General features: G+C 39.0%; 1 protein-coding gene across 1 annotated transcript in view; it reads left to right on the top strand.

Moving 5' to 3' along the window:
• Window positions 1-25,139, top strand: part of LOC149175888 (poly [ADP-ribose] polymerase 2-like) — a 392,573-nt gene that overhangs the window by 187,500 nt on the left and 179,934 nt on the right. The gene's annotated exons all lie outside the window — the stretch shown is intronic.

Here is a 25,139-nt window from a genome sequence, read left to right as displayed (position 1 = left end):
TCTCAAAATAATCATATATTAGCACAACATAGGAAGCCCGTAGTTAGTACATACCACAAATCAATGAACAGGTACAGCTCGAGTTGCACCCCAAAGTCTTTATTATGGTAGAAAAATAGTTCCCAGCAGGACAATAGTTTACACAAATGCTTTAGCAACAATTTCTTAGCCAGAAATCAGATGGCTAGAAACTCATATGACTCTTTAATTTATAGATAAATCCTCAAAGTGAAAAATAACGACTAGTTTCCTTGATCCTTGTCAAAATAATCTTGGCCATCAAAAAGTATTTGATGATCTTTTAATTTTAGGCGTTGAATTTTTATTTTAGAGGAATTTTCGAATTGTTATTTAATTCCATTTTAATTAGCTGGAAATTAATTATTTTGAGCTAATTTCCTAAAAAATTTGACTTTGACTTAACCACAAAGGCCCAAGGGTTCAATTTTTCTTGAAATAAGCAATATTCCCTTGGTGGAGGACCTCCAAAAATTAATTCTCTTAAGACTCACAATTTTTTCGCTTGGAGAATTTAATTTTCCCAAGACATTTTAATTTTGACTCTTATTAATTAAATTTATGGCTTAGGATTTTAATTTAATTTTGCTAGAAAATTTAATTAATTGACACATGAGGGGGTTAATTATTTTTTCCACCTTCTAGTATTTTAACCATGGCGTCTAAGTATGAGGGATTATGCATTAAAATATTTTTTACATAAGATTTACAATTTCAACCTTTAAAGGGGGAAAATCCGTTCGGCTTAGACCCTTAAAAAACATACCCAATCTGTGACACAATATGAGTTAGTAGACTAAGTGATTTGTAATAAAATAATTTAGCCAATTAGCTTAAATTATTCCAAAATCACTTTTACATGAGACTTGAATAAAACACTAGTACTCACTTAAGACTTTGTCGAAGAATTCCATCCTAGCTTTGGGGTGAGGTTGGAGGGAAGAACTCAACCGACCATTCGTGTTTAGAAGCACAAATGAATCAGTGAGACGAAAAATCTCCTAGGATGAAATTCTCGCCAAAATAATAGGTTTACTTAGGTTGTTACATACATTGACAGTCTTACTAGTATCATTTACATTACATAACTTGCAGAATGGGTTTACAATGACACATGAACTGCTGGTATATGATTCGATTTTGTCGAAAAATTTGGTACTATTGCTTCTTTGGAACTTTGACAAAATGTGTGCAACAAGACCTCCCCTAATGGCCCATGGCTTTAGGAAGGGCACTACTTGAGAAACCCCAATCGAGATGGCGTAGCCCTATCTCTCCCTTTCCATACTTACCACCTTCCATCTAATATCATGAGCCCTATACTCCACCTCCATTCTTTGGATTCAATTGACCATTGGTTCACTGGGATTTGGCACTCATATATTCTCATACCTGGATTGGGCTTGGAAATTTGCCCTTGGAGGTTGATGCAGCTAAAAGAAAAGTAAAGAGCATATAACGACCACAAGCAAAACTAAGGAAACTATAAAAATGCAAAAGATGGTCGTGGCTTACAAATTAACACGTGGGAAAAAGTCAAGCATGAACTCTACCTCCATATTATGGCTATCACTCGGTTCTTGGGCCAATGTTTCCTTGCCATATCATGGAAATGGAACCCTTGCATGTCCCAACCCTTGGTGCGTGATGAACTACTCCACCACTAAGGGGTTAATAACTGTTATACCTGATACAAAACATGCTCTCATTCCATGGAGCTTCGAGTAGTAATACAAAGAAAAATCAAGAAAAAGCAAAAGGAAATTAGAGGGGTGGAAAAACAAAGGGTGAGGTAGCTCATGCATCCACCATTGCTCCCTCCTCACATCTATACACCCAGAATGTGGAGCTTCTTTCTTGCTGGTCCCTTTGACCATGAAGTCTTCTCCCCTCCTTTCGATCATTATTCACATGGTGCCTATCAATTGAAGGCTGGACCTAGAGGCTCAGACATATCTTTCCCCTTAGGGGCTAGAAGCACCTAATAGGGTCATCCATAAGCCATTACTACCTATGGAGGTAACACCATTATGACATTAGAGCTCCAAATTTGGAAGGGAAGCCTTATAAAAAATGTCAGTTTGTCCATTACTGTAAGCTTGGTTCACTTGATGGCAAAATCATTAGATGTACCTAATGGTGGAGTTGCAACAATGGATATTGTGTATAATTGATAGGTGGTTTCATCATGGGTTGGTCAACTTAACTGGGGCCCAAGTTTACCAGAGGAGCATATTGACACCCATAGGTAATGCGTTGAGAGCCATGGGACTTTGACATTTGTAGAGCATCATTTATATCCATGGGCACCTTCAACACTTTCAACGTTCCTGCACTTCGCCCTATATCATTTACAGAATGATGCACCTAGACCAACATGCCCCTTGCCGACTTAGTAGTATTACATGGTCAAGCAATTGATTTGGGCCTACATGAGGTTTGTATCATACCTTGAGACATGGAAGAGTTGGCACCATCTTCATAGCCCTCAATGTTGGAGTAGAATTAGGTATTCACACCACCAGGAGACGTATGAGACTTTTTTGTGCCCCAAACCCAAAATTGGGGTCCATAAGATGATTATGACAAAGATATAGGGGCTAAACCCTAGATAGAAGTTTTAGAGGGTTACTACATTTGTTTTGGTTCCATTTTCCCTCAACACAAGTTGTAGAAGAGGCCTACGTTAGCATGATGTCACCCTTCCAACTATTTCGACTTACACATGTGGCGTATTATTGATATATCTCACAAGCTACTGGGTCAACTTGTGACCTAGACTTATACTTTCCCATTACTTTATGTTTATAGGGGTTTGTAGGATAATTAGGGATTTAAATGCCTCATATAAATTTAGAACTTGTCATTTGAACTTCTCATCAACACACAGTTGGAGATTTTGTTCTTTCTCTCTATAGAAATTTCAACCCTCTTTTCTTATGGTAGAGATTGGATCTATAAATGCACTTTGATATTTGGAGCTGATTTTGGTTATCTTTGGAGCTATTATTTGGACAAATGGATGGAATTGTTGCATGTTATCTTCTAAGTGCACCTAATTGTTGAATATCTATTTTCTTCATGTCTAATGTAGGGAATAATGTTGATTCTAGGTTATGTTAATTGTGCCCTAATTTGTTGAAGATATACTTAATGCTATCTAGATGATCTATTGTATGCATTACTGATACAACATGTGAATGAATTGTCCTATTGGTGAACGCTTGGCAGCTCAACCTTGAAAAATCCATTAGCCATTGCATAAGCAATTGTTAAAATTTTGGTTGCTAGGGCATCAAAATCTCAACATCGTTGGAAACTTATTGGTTGACCTATCACATTATAAACTCCACTCACCCAAGAATAAGGCATTGGCCCTCCTTTGTTGGTGGTCACTTTAACTATTTTCCATAAATTTTCTCGTTTCTCTTTTGCTCTAATTTGGCCCTTTTAAGGCCAAGCGACCAAGATAGGGCTTGGTGCGAATTCCTAAGGAAGAGGAATTTCCGGAGTTGGAGATTCTAAATGCCAAGACAATAGTGGTTGCCACAAAATCCCTCCTTTTGGTAGGAATTCACTTCAATTTCATCCATTAATTTCTTTGACCTAGTTACTAGCCCTAAGCTAACCCTAATTTTGCATTTAGCTTCAACTTGACAACTTCTTTAGGGTTTCATGTGCCTTGTTCTTGTTGAAAATCATTGTTTGAAACCCTTTCTTGTCACTTGGACCTTTGGCTGCACCAACAATTCATTGATCAAGCCCTAGGTCTTGGTTTTCTTATATTTGGTCTCTCTAAGGAAAGTGTATTGCCTCCTCTTGGAGCCTTGAGCATAAAATTGTGTCTTTCCATTGTAGATCTCTCTGTGTCACCTCACATCTCAAACATAGAATACCTATTAGGTGACCTTCCACATACTTGGACTCCTCCCATCGATGAAAATCTGTAAAGAGCAGGGGGGTTTGGCTGATATTGGGCCATTATCCCATTGTTGCCGCTTGGTCTAGTTTGATCCCAGTAGAGCATCCCTATCCTAGGCCTACTAGATTTTGTAGCAACATGGCCGATTGTCACCACAACCATCACCTCCTGCTCTTTAGTGGATTTTCACCACAAGGGAGGCTTCTCTATGTAGTTACTTAATGGATATTCAAATCTAAGGCTTGGAGGTGACGAGGATAGGCTTATGATAGACACTTAACTTAAGGATAGGGCTCAAAATCATAATATAAGGCAAAACATACCCTCCAAAGGCCTATCTAGGGCATAAATGACCTAGGGTTTTGTGAATAAGCAATGCTAATAGGCTTACCTAGGTGCACAAGGCTAAGAGAAGGCTTGAACGGATGAATATGATCAATTTTTGGGACAAGAAGCCTTCACTAAGCCCCAAGTTGAAGCCTAGGGCTATATTATGGTTTGCCTAGGAAAAAATTATCTAGGGCTTGTGACATCAACCCTAAAATGGAAGGATTCACCACGGGAAAAGGATGATTTTGAGGTAATGAGTTACCAACTGTGTATAAAACCCTTCTACAAGCCAACACACATATCCTAGTTGAATTTCGACCCTAACCCTAGCCTAGTGGCTTGCCTTAAAGGGCTGAACAATTAGAGAGGAGGGAAAAATTTATGGTGTGATCATCTGTGTGGAAAATGCTAGTGCTTGATCTTGGGGGATGGAGTCTAGAGGGAGATCCACTAATGAAAAATCAAACCCTAGAATGGAGCAAGGGATGATGAAAAACACTAGTTTTCATACTCTAGCTATCATTTTATGAGGGAATAAAGTCATTGAGGAGAGCTTAACATGAAGGATCACTCAAGGGATTGTCACACAAATCTTGAAGGGTAGTGCATACAATACCATTGCCAAGATTTCATAGAAAAATATTTAGTAAAAACTAGCACATATAAACCCTAACAATATCCATTACATGCAATAAGCATAAAGATATTCAAACACAGAATAATTACGAGAAAATGCATGAACCAATCCTTTGTTATTCAAAAGTGATGTATCCAAAGCAAGAGAAAGTCTCCATAAGCAAATACTTTGTTAGTTTTTGGTTATGGTGGTGCATCAGACATGGGTTCTAGTCTCAGATGGTGCTAAGAGGCTTAGGTACATAGGATCTCCAAAACCCAGTAATGGTTTTACAAGATATGGCTCTGAAACACCTTAATTAAATTAATTAGCCAACAATTAAATTATTTCCTAAGTTTAACTTAATAAAGTTGGCTAATTAAAGCTTATTAATTAAGGATGTTCGATATTGCTCTAGAGACATTTATTGATGAAGTTTATTTGATCGTAGCTGTTGATGGGGATTTAATCTTGGCCGTTGAAGTCTCAACGAGAGATTTTAAGAGTACCTTGAAGGGGTGGAGATGGGCACAATTGTGAGAGTATCAATCATCTAGGCAGATCGAGCTATCTAGTTCACAACTTCAGTGACTGCACAGTTTGAGCCAGAGGAAGAGCATCAGAGAGAGGGAGCAACAACAAATTAGAGAGGAGGATTTCGAAGAATTTCCCAGTAATTTTCTTGTTCTGGAGAGGCAAGAAAAGGGAGGCCAAATTCTTCTGCACAGAGAGTCGTCCAGTAGAGCGAGTTGCCGGAAAGGATTCGTTTTGTTGGAAATTGTAATTGGTTTCAGTCTTCATAGTTGTCATTTGTCTCATGTCATGATGTAATTCTTATGTATTAATCAAAAGAAGAAAGAATGTGTGAAAGAAAAATTGTTTATAAAGCATGGGTTTCATGCTTATGTCATTTGGTCAAGAGGTCAAGCATCCATTGTATGCTTCTAGATCTTTGCCTTGAGTCATGGTCATTATAATTATGTAAAAGACCTATTTGGGCACTTATATCAAGAAAATAAAATTATTTTTATGTGTTTAGGTGAGCTCCCAAGAACGTGTCGGCTGACCAATGGAAGTCGGCCTAGAGTGGGCTTGAAAAGCCACTTGGAAGGCCATATAAATAAAGATTTTGTCCTCATTTGAGACATACATCTACACACTACTTGAAAGCTGTGTTGCACGGGTACTCGCACCCGGGGGTGGGGTTCTCGAACCCGTCCCGGGTTCCCGCACCCAAGTACCGGATTCGGGTACGGGTTCTTCCCAGACGAACCCAGAAGAACCGGGTTCTTCAAAAAAAAAATTGGGTTCTTTTCCTTTAACGGGTTCTTGGGTTCTTTGGGTGCTTGGGTTCTTGGGTTCTTCGGGTTCTTCGTGTGCTTGGGTTCTTGGGTTCTTCGGGTTCTTCGGGTTGGGTTCTTTGGGTTCTTCGGGTTCTTTGGGTTCTTCATAAAAAAACTATATTAAAAATTTAATTTTCAAATAATTTTTTTTTTATTGAAATTTAAAAAATGATATGCCATAAACGAATGATATGCCATAGAATATACAATATATGCCATAAACAAATGATATCATTTTTGGAGTCATTGATGGTCATTGGTCTGGATTGTCCTTTAGAGATGTTTGTAAGGTCTTCTGAATGTTTCTCAAGGAAATTTTCTGCCATCATTTCCAAAGATTACAGTTTCCAAAGACTGTCTTTGTTCACATGCCTTAGCATTGCTTTGTGGGCATGACGTGCTGCTCAAGGGTAATGAATCATTGTAAAAATTTATCAACAGTGATAATTTTTTCAAAACTTATGAGCGACACAGTATTCTGAAATCATATATGATTATGATATCTCAATATTATAAAAAGAACATTATGGGTGTACAATCCCACAAGCAGAATATCATATCATATTGGCTGTAGCTTTGTGGAAATATTTAATAAGGTAATGACCATAGTTGGAAAAAAAAGGGTAGCTGTTTGCACATTCATGAGTCCCTTCCTACCGCAGGAGACTCTTATGATCAGTCTCTCCATTAGTCTTATGCTATAAATTTATAAAAACATTTTCAAAACTTATGCCCAAGGTTTGTTAGAGTCTCAATCTAAATTATGAATCTCCTGTATTTGTGGATCTTCAATGCCTTTAATATTATATGGCATCGAAACCAGAACTGGAAAAGAGACCTCTTACTCTGTAATTTGAGCCTGCAAATTCTTGTAAATCAATTTGGAATGAATTTATGAAACATTCATTCCCGAGCCAAATAAGTTAATAACCATCAAATTATAAACTGTAAATGCACACATACAGGTTTAGACATTTTCGGTCAAATAGAAAGTAGGATTGACACCAGCCATAAACTGTAATCAGCTGATGTTGTTAAATGGCGAAGGGCTATTTTGGAATATGGCTAAATTAAGTATCAAAATCTGCCAATTTCTCACAGCATTCTGATAACATCATGTTAAGATTAAAACTAGGAAAATATGCCTAAATGAATAAGCGTGTTTTGTGGAAGGGTAAGGCTGCCACTGTTTTAACTTTTTGGGATTGCTTTACCACAGAGCACACCATGCATGGGGCAGGTGGATGATTAGACATCAAGAAAAGTCTAGACCACTATCATGTTGAGAAGAATCTCCTATGAAAAAATTGTGTTTTTATATGGGAGAGACTAAACATGTTTAAATTATTATCATTAAAGTTTTCTTGTTTAAAGTTGAAAAAATATACAAATTCAAATTTCATATATATTATTAATTATAAATTTATAATTTATAAAATATAATTATTAAAATTTAATATTATTATATTACTCGACGAACCCACGCACCCTGTTTCCAAAAATGTCGTCCCTGTCCCCGTCCCCGTCCCCGCACCGACGTTTCCTGGCAACATAGCTTGAAAGAGATGGTTTGCGGTTTGGAGAGGCATGTGAAGGTCATTAGTAGGCTAGACGACCCTTGAAAGGAAGATGTTTTAAAGTCATTAAAGATCTGATGTTTTGAAGTATTTTGAAATATGAAATATGAGAGGTCCCTAGATTTTGCTAGGGTTTCCACAGGGTCGAAGTTGTAGAAGTGAAAAAGATACATTTGGATCGTTGGTTGACTTGTATCTTGGCGAGAGCTAGAGGTAATCCTTGAAAACCCTAGATTGACAAAATTAACATCATGCTCTTGTACATGTATATTTTGTTTGATTGTACTTGTTGATAAAAATTGCAGATACATGATTGTATGAAGAAGATGTAAGAACAAGACAAAAGTTAGTCTTGTGCTTAAGAAAGACTTCAAAAGGGAAAGAGGGAGCTGTAGGAACATTGTTGATACAAATGATGGAAAGAGGGAGCTGTAGGAACATTGTTGATACAAATGATGGAAAGAGAGAGCTGTTATTATGATATTGAAGATTGAAGATGGAGCTGTACCTCATTATTACTTGAAGATGGAATGCACAAAGAAAATAATGACCTCAGAAAGAGGTTTGATGAGTTGGTGTACCTTAGGTTGAATAGCCCCTATGATGGTTCCTAGGGTTGGTATCTTGGCAATTAGCCGTCCATGTTAGGGTGGATATCTTCGTCTAGATGATACCTAGATCCCAATTTAAGGTTGTTATCTTGACCTAGATGATATCCAGATGCTTGTTAGGGTTGGTACCTTGGCAGGTAGCCTAGATGGTACCTAGATCCCTCTTGGTGTCTTGGCAGGTAGCCTAGATGACACCTGGATCCTTGTTGAGTTGGTTTATTGGCAAGTAACCTAGATGACACCTGGATCCTTGTTGAATTGGTCTTAGCAGGTAGCCTAGATGATACCTAAAACCCTGTTAGGGTTGGTGTCTTGGCAGGTAGCCTAGATGACACCTAGATCCCTGTTGGGATGGTACCTTGGTAGGTAGACTAGATGGTACCTAGATGGGTTAATACCTTGGTAGTTAGCCTAGATAGTTTCTAGATCTTTGACATCGTTCATGCCGTTTACTCTTCTCATGAGAACTTTTAAAAGGGAGTACTATCCTTGTATTGATTGGACAATTATGAATACCTCCCTAGTTAAGAGGGAATGTTGGAAATTGTAACTAGTTTCGGTCTTCGTAATTTGTGAAAATTCTTACTCTCAAGGAACACCTACTGCAGTAAAAATGAGTTTACTTCACCTACTTGATTTTAATATACATTATCAAGTTATTTTCTGAATACTAAAGTAAATTACTTCGGCAGCCTACATTACTTTAAATTTGATTACATGAAACAGAAAATTGAGCAAAGAACAAGATACATAGGACACAATTATTTTTGGACAAAATAGTCCCCGAAAAGATCTAATGCGGGAAAACCAGTGCAACAACTCTGAGGGTTTTCTATTATTAAGCAATAATTATGAATACAATGATGGATACCCTCCCGACAATCTAGTGACAGAGAAAATATAATGGTGGAAATCTGAGTGAGTTTTACCCACTTCACTTGGCAGATTCAGGTTGATCTGACAGCAGGACTGGCTAACCCCGACTATCTCTGCGCTGGCCCTGCGTCAGCCTTATAGACTCTGCGTCAGCTTCTGCGCTATCTCTTCTACCTCTAGAACTTCTGCGTCAACCTCTCTCGGCTGTTCTGGCAACTCCCCAACAGTTTCAGATTTCTACGTGAGGGCAGCTTCTGCTTTGCGCTGGCCCTTTTGGCTCTGCGTCAGGCTTGCGTGGGCCTAGATTGGCCCAGCGTCAGTCCTACTAGCTGCTGCGCTGCCTCCACTAGTGTCTCTCCGATTCTCTGCCCAGTATTCCCGAATTATCCCTGCCCCTCTGCTGCAGAATGATCAGTCAGTTCGAATTCTCAGCTTCCTAGCGCCAGAAATCGAACTCTAGATCAATTTGTTCTCTGTGTGTGTTTCTAAATGAACCCCAAATCTCCTTCTTATACTTTACTTGTTGAGACTTCAATGATCGAGATTAAGTCTCTATTCAGCGGCTAAGATTAAAACTTGACTTGATCTGCTTTTTGGAACATTCTCACCCATATTTTAATTTTTACCCATTAATACTTTAATTTTAAACTTAGGAACCCCATTAAAAATATTAATTGTTTTAATAAAATACAATCTGGATGGAATTTCACCAAATGGTTTCTGGGTTCTTTAGAACTCATGCGCCTTAGCCTCTCCACCAATTTTCATGGCTAGAGCACATCCGATGCTACCAAAAACTAACATAATTGTCATTTATCTCATGTCATAATGTAATTCTTATGTATTGATCAAAAGAAGAAAGAAAATGTAAATTTTTTTTTTTTTATAAAGCATGGGTTTCATGCTTATTTCATTTGGTCAATAGATCAAGCATCCATTGTATGATTCTAGATCTTTGTCTTGTGTCATGGTCATTGTAATTACGTAAAAGACCCATTTGGGAACTTATATCAAGGAAATAAAAATTATTTTTAGGTGTCTAGATGAGCTCCCAAGAACAAGTTGACCAACCAATGGAAATCAGCCTAGAGTGGGTTTGAAAAGCCACTTGGAAGGCTATATAAAGAAAAATTTCGTCCTCCTTTGAGACATACTTCTACACACTACTTGAAAGAGATGGTCTACGGTTTGGAAAGGCATGCGAAGGTCTTTAGGAGGCTAGACAAGCCTTAAAGGAAGATGTTTTGAAGTCCTTCAAGATCTGATGTTTTGAAGTCTTTGGAAATCTGAAATATGCAACGTCCCTAGATTCTACTAGCCATAGGGTCGAAGTTGCAGAAGTGGAGAAGTCAAAGTTTGCAGAAGTGAAAAAGACACATTTGGTTGGTTGGTTGACTTGTATCTTGGTGAGAGCTAGAGGTCTTGTGTTGGGTCTTGAAAGTCTCATTTGAAGTTGATAAAATGTTCGTATAGATTTTCTCCTTGGAGGGGTTTTGCCTTGGCGTGGAGCCCATACCTTGTGTTCACGTGATCTTTATTGTTTTTGGTATTTATTTGATGGTGAAAAACATAATCATAATTAAGAAGTAAAAACATAATATCACAAGTAAATCTCATGTAAGGAAAATGTTAAATTAATGATACTGCTCTAATCAATTTTCCAACACATTTCAATTGTCGGTGGTTAGATCCATCATCCAAGTCAGGAAGGTAGAGAGAAAATTTCCCAAAGGTAGAGGGAGGCCAGACGACCTTGTTGGAGGCAGATTCGTGGTTGTGCATATTGCCTAGAGCCAATATTGCGAATTCCGGGTAGAGTGCGAGTTTGTGAAGAAGAATCACAAAGCCATATAACCATATGCACAACAAATTAACACACAAAAATTAAACTGGCAGAAAAGGCAGAGAGCCATCATGTGGTCTCTCATGCTCATGTAATTCACATTATTCAAATAATTTAATAATACATTTAATTAAATGAGTAACTGGTCTTAAGATAGTGCGTCTATCCTAGACTCACTTGGTTGAGACAATTTCTCAACTTACACACTAATTTAGGAGAGCTAGTTGGGGAGAATCTTTCATCCAAACTAGACTCTTTAGTTTGAGGAATTCTCATGATTTTATTTATTTAATTTAATAATTAGATTTATTCTTGATTTTTAAGAGAGTGAGGCTAATAGTTTGCCAGTGTGGGGATTTAGCAAACCAGGAGAGGTTGTGTTGATTGCAGAGGGAGAAAATCTTCTCTAAATAATTTTGCCAGTATATTTATTGGAGGATTGCCAATTGGGCATATAGATTATTGTACTCCCAAAATTTGTTGCATAATAATAAAATAAACCCTCATTCGCTGCATTGGTTTTCCCTTCGAGCTTTTTTGGGGGACGATTTTGTCTAAAATGGCCGTGTCAGAATTTTATTGTGCTCATGTATTTATTTCTCAGTTTCTACTATTTTTAGTAGTATGTTTTATTTTGGTGAATATTGCAATTGTGAGTTTATCGGTATTTGTCATAATAACAAATAAATTGCAATCAATAGGAGATAAATTTCCAGTTAATCAATCGTGGATTTTTCACATACTCCATAAAAGATCACATCTCCGCTAGAAAAAATTCTATTTTAGCTAGGATGAAATCTCTCAAAGAGGTCGAATTGATCCACAAGTGATGATGAAATGACAAATGAGGTGACCTATATTTGTATGAGGTGTACCTCAACAAATTTATGACTAATGAAGTTCCTAAATAAAGTTTAACATAAAATAACTTTGTGCTACAAGCCAACCCATTAGCTAAATGACAAAATAAGCCATAAATGCCCACATGTGTGAGTCGTAACCCCCGAAAGTTCTGGTTTCATGCCCTTTTAGGGCTTCGAATGCCATGTCAAGGTGTGATGAGGTGTGAAAATGTGTCAGTGTAACGAACAAAGTTCGTATACGCAGCGAAAATCTTCAAAATACTTCAAAGACAAAGACATCCATTCTAGGACAAGTAATTGTATATTGTATATTGTATAAAAGAGTTAATGAGATATGAGATTACAAATGAGGGTGAGGGCTTGCTTATCTACCCTAGGCAGGCGCCTCTTCACCAATGGTCATGTCCTGGCTCCTTAGGGACATACCTTTTCATTAACTAATTACTAATAGGGATCGTTCTAGAACAACACACATTGATTTCGTGTCTCTATGACATTGTCTTTCACATTAATATTGAGCGGTTTCCAAACAATCAGTGGCTTCTGCTTCCAAAAGATGAAACACTGTTTTTGTATCCCTTACCTTAATAATTCGAATTGCAAGTTGAATATCAAATTCCAGCGCAGTAGCCAGTGAATTTGGCAATTAGAATGATTGTTATTCTAACAGAACTTTCGAGTCAACCATTCTCAAGTTGTGTGCATGCGATGTAGCCTACAGCTCATTGATCCTTAACACTGCCTTGCAACAAGGAAGTATGGCGAGCAACAATAAATGATGGTCAACACAAGAGATTGTCTACTTATCAATAGGACCACAGGAAAAAAGCTTAAATATAATTGAGAACCTTCAATTAAATACACCTGTTGCTGCCTTAAATCCACAGGCCGAACAGTTCAGGATTAAGACCTCAACGAGCTTCAGGATACTTGGTGCTTGATGAAACAGAACTAGGGAAACAATGCATATTACTCCCACAAGTGATGTTTCAGGTTTGCCACCACAGGTTGAAAATTTCCAGAGGTGATTACTTCGTCTATCACAGAGTATTGAATCTTGGACTGTTTGGATGAAGGCACAAAGACCTGCTTTAATCAATAGCCAAGTACATGGTGTGAAATACATAAGAAACATAGACATATGTGCCCAGAAGAGTGCCGTAGAGACTAGGGAAGAGGCCACAAATTTTGATGCAATTTGGTCATAATTCCTCCTTTAAATCATACAGAAGATTGTCCTCAAAAAATCTGCATTTCTGGTTTGCTCAAAGATTTGGTCTTGAGGAGGGCTGAATGCAACAAAGAACTACTTCAAGATTGCAACTAGGGTTGATTGATCATTCCCTGCAATAAAACCCCAACGAATCCTTGAAATTTATGCCAAAACAAATACAAAATGAACAACCTTCCTAGAGCACCCTCTTGTCTGATCTAACACTACTCCACAGGGCCGAAAGTTATCTCAAAGCTCAATCATATATCATATGCATTCATTCCTTGCACCTGAATGAGAGTGAAGATGTCTTTTTATATAGTTTTGGAGGACATAAATTAGAAGAGTTGATTTGAAGGATTTTAGGATGCAAATCCTTATTTAAAATTTAAATTTAAAAAATTTAAGCCCAAAGGAAGAGACCACCTGCCTTTAGGGGTTAGGATTTTAATTTTATTTGAAGTCAAAGCCCCCTTACGACTTGTAAATTCAAAAAATAATCTTTGAGACCTTCCATGAGATATTTTAGTCATAAGTCTTGGTGACAACCTTACTTCCTTGATTTGGATACCATTCTGGCCAATGATAGGGTGCCACCTCATCTCCCTTTGGGGTTTTTGCCCAGAAATTTGGTCCTTCATCTTCAAGCAAGGATATATCCCAAACCGTGAGGTCTCTCGTGGCATTCCACATACCACTGGAATCAAGTTGATGAGGAGCATCTAATGATGATGATCTTGAGATCAAATTCATTGATCTTCATCCTCAAAAACCTCAACAAATGCGGGGCTACTAGGGTTTCCAGCCATCCTTCCATTGGAGCTTCCAATTGATGCAATCCAGACAAATATTAAGAGCGTTCAATAATGGATGTTGGCATCAATGACAACACCATTCAACAATGTCAAGATTTACGAGGCTTATGGCTCATACGTGTGGGCATTTATGGCATGTTTTAGCATTCAACTAGTGAGTTGGCTTGTAAGCTAAGGTTTATTTGTTGTCAAACTAATTTAGGGTCTTCTTAGGCTAAACTTAATTGAGGTAGAACTAATATAAATAGAGGTCACCTCACATTTGTTTATCATTATCACATGTGGAGTATTTCGGCCTCCCTAGAGAATTTTGCTTAGCTGTTGTGACTTGTATTCTTGTGGAGATGTGATCTATTGTGGATTACTTTACTCTTGGAGACTAGATCTTGTTGTGGAGACATCACTTTGGGATAACAAAGGACTTGTTCATGCATATCTTGTGAGTATTGTTTTATTGTTGATTACCTTTTTGATGGTTATTGCATGGAATGATTGTTGCTAGGGTTTCTATGTTCTTGATAAATTGAATATTTTTCTATAGAATTTAGGCAAAGTATTGCTTTTTTTAACTAGGGAATGTATGACATCTCTTGAAGATCTTCAGGAAAGCTCTCTTCATGATTTAACCCCCTCAAGGGTTTTTCTTTTCCTTACTCCATACTAGGGTTTGATATCTCCATAAGTGGGTTTCCCATAGACTCCATCACCTAAGGATCAAGCACTGACATCCATATAGGTGATCATTCATCATTTAAAGCCTTTCTAAATCTATTCTTCTCCCTCTTCTACATTTTTAGCCCTTCAAGGCAAGCCATTAGGTTAGGGCATATGGCTGAGTTCAACTAGGAGGAGTGCGTTGGCCTGTGGTGAGGTTATACATGTGGAATGACACTCATTGCATCAAAATCAAACCTTTCCAAGGTTAATTTTTCCTTTTTAATGCGGACATCACAATCCCAAAGTTTTTCGCCCTAAGAAAACCCTAACCTAGAACAAGCCTTAAACTTAGGGCTTTTTGAGGGCTTGTTGCTCCAATTGTTGATCATTTCAATTTTCAACAAGCCTTTTCTTTGCCTTTGGTAAGCCACTATCTTTGATTATTCGTTAAACCCTAGGTCATAAGTGCCCTTGATATGCCTCTTGAAGTGCATGCTTTTCCCTGTCTTTGTTGGATTAAACCTTGACCTTAAGTTGAGTGCCTTTCTTGAGCCTATCCATTTGTCACCTGTGAACCATAGACTTAGAATACCTATTAGGTGACCTATATCAAGAAGCCCCCCTTGTGGTGAATGTCCACTAAAAAATAGGAAGTGGTGTGCTCTAGTGACAATGGGCCTCCGCCTCACTATTGTCTCTTGGTCTGGCTCTTGTCGTGTGAGCCCCCTCACAAGACTTGCTAGATTTTCAGGAAAAACCTTTTAGCATTGTTGCTGGAGAGAATTTGAGCCAACCTCCTCATTATTTGAAGATCAAGCTTCACTCTTCTTTGAAGAGAACGTTTAAGATGAAAAAGTAGCTTCTCTTTCGGTGACTCCTGAAAATAACCCTATTAAAACCCTTGTTATTACTTTGGATGATAGCATAGCCTCGAGAAAGAAGAAGACTACCTAAAAAACTACTGAGGCAACTACATCCCCTGTGATCTCAAAAAGTCCCATGGATAGAATTTTATTCATGAATAATACCACTCCTAACACAATGGATAAGCCATGGCATTGTCACCCACCAAAATGGGTAGCCCTACAGGAGAACTTTTCTCCTACTCTTCACATCCATTCGCCAGCCATGCAACCCCTAATAGCCAACGCTAGCTGATGACGTGCCATTATATCTCCGCCACCTACATTAGTTATATGCTTCTCACCCATCCAATAAGAGCACATGGACGGAGGTGGGCTTCCAATCAAAAGGTACTTTATTCTTTTTGCTATTTGGTGCTTATGCTTGTTTGTATTTGGGCCTTTGATATGGATTATGGGGTGATCTAGACGAAAGAGGGGTTTTGATAGTGATGCTGTTCCCTCACCTTAAATGGGGGGTTAATCTTTAATCTTCGTCCAATGGAACCTCCCTTAGTGGCCTAGTGGGTCTAGGAGGGGTGCTACTCGGGAATTCTTGATTGAGATAACATAGTTCCATCTATCCATATTTGATACTTACCACTTTCCATTTTAATTACAAGCATATTCCACCTCCATTCTTCGGGTTAAACTGACCATTGGTTCTTTAGGATTTGGCACCCATACATCCTTATATGCTTGGGTAGGGCTTGGAACTTTGCCTTGAGAGGCCGATGCAGCTAAAAGAAAAAGAAAGAGCATATCATGGCCACAAATAAAATAAAATAAAAGAATATCAAAATGCACAAGATGAACGAGACATACATATTAGCACATGGGCGAAATCCAAGCGTGAGCTCTACCTCACTCATTATGGCCATCACTTGGTTCCTAAGTACATGTTGTTCCATTACATCATAAAAGGAGCCCTTGCATGTCCCAACCCCGATGAACAATGAAATCACTTATCCTTAAGGGGTAATACAACTGCTATACATCTTTCAAAGCAAGCTCTAACTTTATGAGCTACGATCTGTAATACAAAGAAAAATCAAATAAAAGGCTCCTCACATCTACACACTCAAGATGTGGAACCCCATCATGTTGGTCCCTTTGACCATGGTGCTTGGCCATGAAGTCTTCTCCCCTCTGTACCATCATTATTATTCACTAACACCTATTAGTTGAAGGGTGGACTGAGGAAATGCTACTTCCCCTTTAGGATTGAAAACACCTGATAGGGTTGTCCTTTAATCACTCCTACGTAGGGAGCAAGTACCATTGCACGTTCAAGGCCTTATTTGAAGTATTAAATAACCGTTTACATTCAAGCTTGGTTGACTTAGATGCAAAATTGATTATTGTCTTAGATGATTGATTGCTTTCTCTATACTTTATGTTGTGATTGTCAAGTAGTTCAACAACCCATGTCATGGGCACCTTACCCATAGGTACCTATACTCTAGAGAAGTATATTGACATCCACAAGTGAGGCTTTGAGAGCCTTGGGTCTCTGAGCAACAGTAGCACATCAAACATACCGTTGATTACCTCTTGCACTTAGGATGTTCAACCACTTTGTAGTACATTTGATGATTCTTAAGGATGTTAAACCTGGACCCAACATGCCCCCATGTCGACCTAGCACCATATGAGGTATAATAGTTGATTTAGGGCCTAGATGAGGATGGTCTCGCCTTCAGAGACTTGGGAGGGCTAGTAGCACTTGGAAAGCCCTCAACATTGGAGCAAAGTTGGACACTGTTTTATACTAGGAGACCTAAGAGACCACTTTATTGTGCTTGTTACCACACAATCTAGTAGAGCCCTAAGAAGCGAAAACCTACGAGACACCTACTAAACTAAGTGACAACAATGGAACAATGACCCACCGTCACCTTAGTCAAAGTCCCCTTCTCTTTACAGACTTTCACCGATGGGAGGAGTACCAGTAAGATAAAAGATCACCTTTAATAGATGTTCTATGGTTAATGGTACAAGGCAATGGAGCTAAAGCTCATCCATAGAGAGGCTCAATATAGGCACAAGGCTTCAAAGAAGTAAATCACTCTCTAAGAAAAACCCTAGAAAGGAAGGCACAAGACCAAGGGTTTTGTGGTTTTTCAATGGTGATAGATATTCACAAGGTCAATGCCCGAGAGAAGAAACAGTTTCTTGTGACTTACTCCAACAAGTACTAAGCTCATATGACCCTCAAAGAAGTCCCTAAGTCCCCAAGTGATAACCACCAGTGTAACCGATGTTGTGCTAGATATCTCCGCTCCCTGAACTAGTCATATGTCCCCTCACCCATTTGTCGAGATCGTATGTTTAAAGGTGGCCATCCAATCCTAAAGGCATGTCTTTCATTATGGAATCAAGTGCTTATGCTTGTTTTTCCTGAGCACACCTGGGTATGGATTATTGGGTTACTTGGAAGGAGGAAGGGTTTCAACTGTAGTCTTGTTCCCTTACCTTAACTCAGGGATTAATCCTCAACCCTAGTCCTGTGGGATCTCCCCTACTGGCTTATAGCTTTAGGATGGGCACTACTTGGGAAACCCCAATTTTGGTAGCGCGATCCTATTTTCCCGTTCCACATTTTTCACTCCCCTCCACACATTACATGTCCTATTTCATCATCTTCCCTCTCTGGGTCCACAAGGCTCTGGTATTCCCCCTCCCCTTTTCTGCAGGTTTGGGTCGAGCTTAGAATGATGTCCTAGAGGTTGGTGCAGCTAAAAAAGAAGATAAAAGCGTAGTATGGCCACATACAAAAGGAAATAATATTGCAAAATGCAAAAGATGGCCATGACAATAAAATTTAGCACGTGGGAAAAGCCAAACATGAGTTCTACCCCTTATCATTATGGCCATCACCTTGGTTCCTAGGGCCGCTATGAGTGTCCCCTACATCATTAAAGAACCTGTGCATGTCCCAACCCTTGGTGGGCAATGAAATGCCCCACATTAAGGGGTAATCACTGTTATATCATTCACAACATGCTCTCATCCCTTGGAGCCTCGAGTAGTAAAATGAAAGAAAATCAATAAAAAGCAAAAGGCAAATGAAGAATGTTGGAAAAACAAAGGCCGAGGTAACTCATGTACCACGATTGCTCCCTCCTACATTCATACACCCAAATATGTGGACATCCCTCATCATTACCACCCTTGAGCCCATGTAGTTTGGCCTTGATACCCCTGTGGCTTAATCCACCTCATCATTATTCACATGACACCTACCACTTGAAGGATGTACCTTGGACATGTGCTTCCCTTTAGGTGTTGGGAACACCTAATAGGGTTGTTTATGAACTACTCTTACCTAGGGAGGTAACACCATTACATGCTCAAAGCCCCAAATTTGGAAGGGATACCCACTATGAAGTCTCATTTGTGCCCTTGAATAACAAACTTGATTCACTTAGATGCACTAATGAATTATTGTACCTGAAGGTGAGGAGACACATTGGATCTTATACAGGATTGGCAGGTGGTTTCATCATGGGTTAGGAAACTTAATTGGGGCCCAAGCCCACTAGAGGATCATATTGACATTTGTAGGGGAAGCGTTGAGAGCCATGGGTTTTCATCATGTGACAGAGCATTATCTCATGCCATGGGCATCCTCAACACCTTCAACAACGTGTTCATTACCCCACATTATATGCGAGATGATGCACTTGGAACAACAATTCCCCCAACTAGCTTAGCAATTTGTACAGGGATTGACATCTGATTCGAGGCCTAGAGGGGGTTTGTCTCATCCTTGAGACATGGGAGGGCAAGCACCATCTTCTGTGCTCTCAATTGGAGAAATGTACAAGCTTATTTTTCATTAGGAGGCCCATGAGACCACTACGTGTGCCCCATAGCCACTTTGGAGCACCACATGATGTTTTACTTGGAGATCAAGGGGTCACGCTCTTGTCTATCTTTCATGGAGCTGTCACTCTCATTATGGCACCTTGAGGATTCAATGAGGCCCTCTAACGACCCTTTTGCAGCTTTATTTTATCATTTCGACTCATTTTGGATGGCCTATTCTTCATTTTATGTGTTACTTGGTGGGTTTGTCACTAAGGAAATGTTATTTTGCACATTAAAATAATTTTAGGGGCATCTTAGGCTAATTTGAATAGGATAGAGAATCATATATATTTAGATCTCTCCCATTGAGATAAATCATCATCATCACACTTGGATCCATTTCTCTTTGAGAAATTCACTTTTTTTTCCTTGGATGTCTATTGGAGATCTCTTGATGCAATTTGATCATTTTGGGAGCTAAATTCACTTTCTCTTGGAGCTGCTTTATTGATCTTGGATTGGATATATCTCTTGTTATCTTGTAAGTGATTTTTGTTGAAGATTTTTCATGAATAATGTGTGGAATTACTGCAACTAGCTAGTTCTCTTGTGCCCTAAATTTATTGAAAATCATTGTGAAGATTGTTAGATTGTTATTGAATGACGAGTAGATGAATGTTCCTAGTGAATTGAAAGTTGTCTTTCTTCCATGAAAGTCCATCGATCTTGAGTGGGTAATTGTTGAAAACTTGGTGATCACTCTTCCCTTCTCTTTTTCTGCTCCAAAATTTTTAGCCTCCCATCCCTGGACGACCAACTAGGGCTACTTGCGAATTGCATTAGAGGAGTGATATTTCATATTCGTTCGGATAGGTACTTGCACTGGTGTCTCCTCTAGTGGCCCTCTGATTTTGGATCAATTCCGACAGTTGGTTTGTGAGAAATATCAAGTCCTAGTTGTAGATTTGGAAGCTTATCTTCAAAGTCATCGGTTGAGAGGTCGTCTTGAGGGTCATTGCACATAAAACTTTGAGAAATTGATCATTCATGACCCTTTCCCCATCCTAGCTTGACCTAGAGTGCACATTGGAGGAATTCCTCCCACGATTACTCAAAAACCCTAGGTCTTGTTGGGTTTTCTTTCTAGGTCTCTCTAGTTGAGTGAAAACCTTTCTTTAAAGAAGAATCATCTTGCAAATCCCCTAGAGAGGTCTTGCTTCACCTGAAAAGTCTTGATTCTAGCCAGACTTATCACCATTGAATGTCTGATAACCCTAGGTCTTGATTTTTCCTCTTAGGTCTTTCTTGGAAAGCCTTTCTTCATCAAGCCATAATTGAGCCTTTCCTTTGAATGGGCCCTTGAAATCACTTTACACCTCATCGCTGATCCTATCATTTTAAAGTGATCTCCTCAATATTGGAACTCCTCCCATCGTTGAAAGTCTATAAAGAGTAGGGGACACTGATTAAGGTGACATTGGGTCTTTGTCCCATTGTTGTCATTTGTTCTAGTAGTTTCCCCCTAGATGCCCCTCTTAGGACCCTTGCTAGATTGTATGGGAACAAGTTGGTGTGTAAATCAAGGTTTTCTTATGTCAAACTTGACTTGGGGGTTTCCTTAGTAAAAAATTAATAAAGGTAGAACTCATATAAATAGAGGTCACCTCATTTGTATTTTCATCAGCACTTGTGGATGGATTCAACCTCTTTGAGAGTTTTAGGTTTAGCTGAAATAGACTTGTTTCTTGTGGAGATGTGATCTCTTGTGGAGTATTTGCTTATGGAGAGATTCTCTTGCTTTGGAGACATCATTTTGGAATAATAAAGGATTGGTTCATGCATTTTCTTGTAAGTATTTTATGTTGTTGAATATCTTTATGGTTATTGCATGGAATGGATATTGTTAAGGTTTCTATGTGCTAGTTTTACTGAATAATTTTCAATGAAATCTTAGCAAAGTATTGTATGCATTAACCTTCAAGATTGGTGTGACAATCCTTTGTAGTGATCATTCATGTTAAGCTCTCCTCATTCACTCTATTCCCTCATAAAATGATAGCTAGGATATGAAAACTAGGGTTTTTTATTATCCCTTACTTTATTCGAGGGTTTGATTTTTCATAAGTGGATCTCCCTCTAGACTCCATCACCCAAGTTCTACGTAGGTGATCACATCACAAAAAATTCTTTAAACCTAATTCTTCTCTCTCTCACAATTTCAACCGATTAAGGCAAGCCACTAGCCTAGGGTTAGGGCCGAATTCAACTAGGGTAGGTGTGTTGTTCTTTTGTGTTAAAATTGGCAACTAGGGCCAAACTCCATGTGGGTCATCTTATTAATGGCAACTGATATTTTTCTTGGATCCCTCTCACCGAGAGGTGTAGGATTGATCTAAAGATGATTTGGTTCTGATAAGTATTCATGGAGATATGAATTTATTTGTGTTATGGGACAATTTGTCAAGGTCGGCCAGCAACCAAATAAACCCCACTTGTGCTCAACGTTTTAGTATAAATAGAGGTGGCCTTCAAGTCATTTCTACACACTCACTTGGGATCTCTTCCTCTCTACTTGTCTTTGGGTTTTAGTAGGAGGAGAGATCCTAAGGGATAACGCTGCCCTAATGGAGAAAGGCTCTACGCTGCCCTAATGAAGAAGCCCTAACACAGTTAATCAAAGAAGGCTCTACGCAGTCCTAGGAGGAGACACCTCTACGCAGTCTAGAAGGGTTCTACGCTGTCTTAATGGAGATGAGATGCCCTAGCCGCAGTCAAATCTAGGAGCTCAAATCAACTGTCAAGGAAGGGCTAATGCTGCCCTATACACAGTCCTAAAAGGAGGTAGATCTTGCCTTATCTTAGCCGCAGGTAAGGGAGAGTCTTAGCCGCAGGCAAGGGAGAGATTTGGCCGCAGTCAAAGGAGAGCTCTAGCAGCGTTAAGGAGGAGATAATCCACAGTCCAATAAAGGTGCCCTAGCCGCAGTCTAAGGAGGCCTAACGAGCAGCAAGTAAAGGCCCTAATCCGCAGTCCAATCAAGGATACCTAGCCGCTGTTTTATCTACAATACACAACCCTTATCAACAGCACAAGGAGGCCTATCCCTATGTATGCTGTAGGTGACAACATGGAAATCTAAGTGCTGTAGGTGCCTATGTGTGTTGTAGGTGACAACATGGAAATCTAAGTGCTGTAGGTGCCTATGTGTGCTGTAGGTGACAACATGGAAATCTAAGTGCTGTAGGTGACAACATGTTAAATAAAACAGTTACAAGGCATGAGTTAAGGACTAGGAATTCACTGTCATAAAGAAGAAGCAGTGAAGTCTGCTCTCTAGGTTGTATGTTATCTAGTGAACACATGACAACGACATCTTCAGTCTGATGTATGGCATGTCAGATATATACATGCTGTAGTAAATGGAGGACAGTCTTGTGGAAGGCAGAGACAACCTTCCCTTAGAGGACAATTGCAGACAAATCAAGGCAGACATTGTGACTGTTAGTTGACTGCACTTTGGAGGAGTCTAGCTGCTCTGCTAGGCTGTAAGCCATAGCAAGCAACTAAGACTGGTGAGTGTAAATGATTGCAGCATATTGGATGTAGTGATGGATGTAGCATGATGAGTGCATCATTGGGTGTAGATCAGTGATGAGAGCAGCTCAGTGATTGGGAGCAGCACAATGACAGGTGCAACAGTATGAAGTGTACAACATGGTCATTAGGTCCAGCACTGTGATGATGGGTGCAACATGGTGCAGCACGGTGAGGTGCAACATGATGACGAGATGCAGCACGGTGAGGCGCAACATGATGACGAGATGCAACACGATGATAGGTGAAACAGTCACCTTGGAGAATCAGTTGAAGCAACTTGTCTTTAACTGATCTCATGTATCACCTTCTTAGAGATGATCTATGCACTTATCTAGATAAGTCAAAGTGTTGACTTCTGTTGTAAATGTACTCTCTCTCTCTGCTAAACTATTGAAGAACATATAAGAAGAATTGATCAAGGGTTTCCCCACATTGGGGTTTGCCCCTGGCTAGTGCCACATCTTGTGTCCTTTTGTCTTTTGCGATTTATGTTCTATCTGCAGTTTAATTTAATGCTGATGTGATTGTTAATTTGGAAAAGATATTGAGCTAACTGTGAAAATTGAAATAAATTGCTCTAAGCATAGAACATACCTAAAATTAACACTTTGGAAGGTTTCTACTTGTGTTTTGTGTCTCATTGCATCAAAATAACTCCATTTCCACTGGAAAATCTTCCACTTTGGGGTTAATGTCATAAGCCCTATGCAATTTTTCCCTAGAGTAAACCCTAATCTAGCCCTAGGCTTCAACTTAGGTATTTTTGAAGGCTTGTTCTCCCATTTTAAATCATATAAAGCCTGTTTTTGGCCTTGTGTACTTTGGTAAGCATGTTATCATTACTTAATCACAAACCCTAGGTCACTTGTGCCTTAGATAGGTCGTTCGGGGGACATACTTTTCCTTGTCTATGCTAATGTGAGTCTTGTACTTCATTTGAGGGTCTGTGATGACAATTAAAATCAAGACAATCTGCCCCAATTTTGGGGCAGAACCTCACGCATGCCTTGGAAAATCTCTAAGAGGACATTTATGCTCAGTAGTAGGAAATGACTGTTTCAAGCCATCTAAGGAGAGTTCCTGGCAGTATTTTCCCTATAAAAGCTTGTTTAAGAGACACTATCAAACACCATGTGGAAAAGTTTTAGAAACTAGACAACTGAAATCATTCCCTACAGAGTCCTAGATGGCCTTGTAAAGTTCACAATGCTAACCATCATTCTTGGTGTATTTCCCATTCTTCATTGAGCATAAACTTCAAAAAGGCTCATCCTTGTTCAACCTGTTATGGTGTAGAGTAGAGACTTTGTGGTGGACCACCCTATAGCTAGCATTCCTGGTAGCCATAACAGAATTCAGGAAAGAGTAAGGTGGAGAAAGTATTTTGAAAATGTTCACCAACCATACTTTTAATCTTTGTTGGATTGTTCTCATGTGAACCATCGGCTATGCAAGGCAAAGAGCCCTATCAGCTACCATTTGTTTCTTTAAAAAATCAAGGAGAACCTGGATCCCTGATCTTCCTCATGAATCAATTGTGACGAAGCAGCATCCTTGTTACTATGTTCTTGTACTCATCTCTTTGCACCATGAACTCCATTAATGCCACATCCTCCTGAAGAACAGAGTCATTTAAATCCTTGAGGAATTGTCAAGGTCATTAGATGTCTGGGTTGCATGATGCTTCCTTGCTGACTACCTGTACTTCCATTTTCTATTTCTTCTTTCTAATTTTTCAATCTCTGTAAGAAGGGTGCCATTTCAAACATTTAAATGAGAACTTTCCTTGTACTTTTTAGCAAAAGGTTGTCAAAGTCTTGCAATTTTTTCTCTGATCTTGTTCCTATTATTGAGATTTCTGATTTTGTTGAGCTGTTACATTTTGTAAGTCTTCTTTTTGTCTAGATGAAAAGCCTTTGGTGCAAGATTTCATCATGAGATTGTACAATATTTTCTTCTTTTCATTATGAGAAAATTTCAAGCGTCTCTTCATGTGTAAGGTGAAAGTACCATATGTTTGAGTTTAGGCTGATCCTATAATTATGTCAACATCTTTTTCACACCAAGAGGTAATGTTGAAATAGGATATGAAATTTTACTTATCATTTGTTCGTTGTAGGCATTTTATTTGATATTGCTTTTGTC

Source organism: Pinus tabuliformis, chromosome 4_1 (genome assembly GCF_031772625.1).
Source record: "Pinus tabuliformis cultivar Carrire ecotype Pingquan chromosome 4_1, CPIR1, whole genome shotgun sequence".
Lineage (NCBI taxonomy): Eukaryota > Viridiplantae > Streptophyta > Pinopsida > Pinales > Pinaceae > Pinus > Pinus tabuliformis.
The sequence above is the reverse complement of the archived record's forward strand: the minus strand, read 5'-3'. Positions and strand labels throughout refer to the sequence as shown.